Source organism: Penaeus monodon, chromosome 19 (genome assembly GCF_015228065.2).
Source record: "Penaeus monodon isolate SGIC_2016 chromosome 19, NSTDA_Pmon_1, whole genome shotgun sequence".
NCBI lineage: Eukaryota > Metazoa > Arthropoda > Malacostraca > Decapoda > Penaeidae > Penaeus > Penaeus monodon.
In genome coordinates this window covers 39723205-39723945 of record NC_051404.1, presented here as the reverse complement: position 1 = coordinate 39723945, position 741 = coordinate 39723205, and positions in this window count along the sequence as shown.

The following is a 741-nucleotide window of genomic DNA, read 5'->3' as shown; positions in this document are numbered from 1 at the left end:
TATTAGGCCGAGCAACATGGCGTGTACATGACCTTAATGACCTTTAATGACCTTGTATTCCATATTGATTTTATATTTTGAAAGTCAAAAATTTTGTGGGTCGACCATATACGACCATATATTCGGACTAAGCGGTGTATTTTCGTCCGAGTGTGATAACAGCGTTATCGAGAGCTTGCTCTTGAATACAGGTGAAAAAGTCTTATTTGCAGGTTTTCATTTGATTGTTGTCAACCAAACCAAACCATCCCCCCTCTTATGATTAGCAACGAAAAAAATGTTTTAAGCCAAATTTGCTGACGAGGAAAGCACTAATACTTGAGCAGTTTCACCTGTTGACACGTGACTGCAGCACACTCTCATGCAACAGCGTAAAGTCCAGTCTTAAAACCCCCTAAATGATGATTCTGAAGGTGATTCATCCTGAACAATGTCTTGAGTATTCTTTAAGTGCTCAAGTGTCCTTGAACACGTTTCAAGCAAGCGGAAGCACTCGGAGTTTTAGAATTTAGGCAATGGTCCCTGAGTCACCATCATGATTAGGCCACTTTGCTGTTTTTTTCGGGGATTATTTTGGTAAACTGATTTTAAAAGTCCAGATTTTGTTTTATAAGAACACATACTTGAATGAAAAATAAATGCTTGTTTTAACTGACCTATCTCAACAATCGTCAATAGAATTGGTACCGTAAAGTTACGTCTGGGAAAAAGGAGATTGAAAAATTACTATATAAAAAAAAA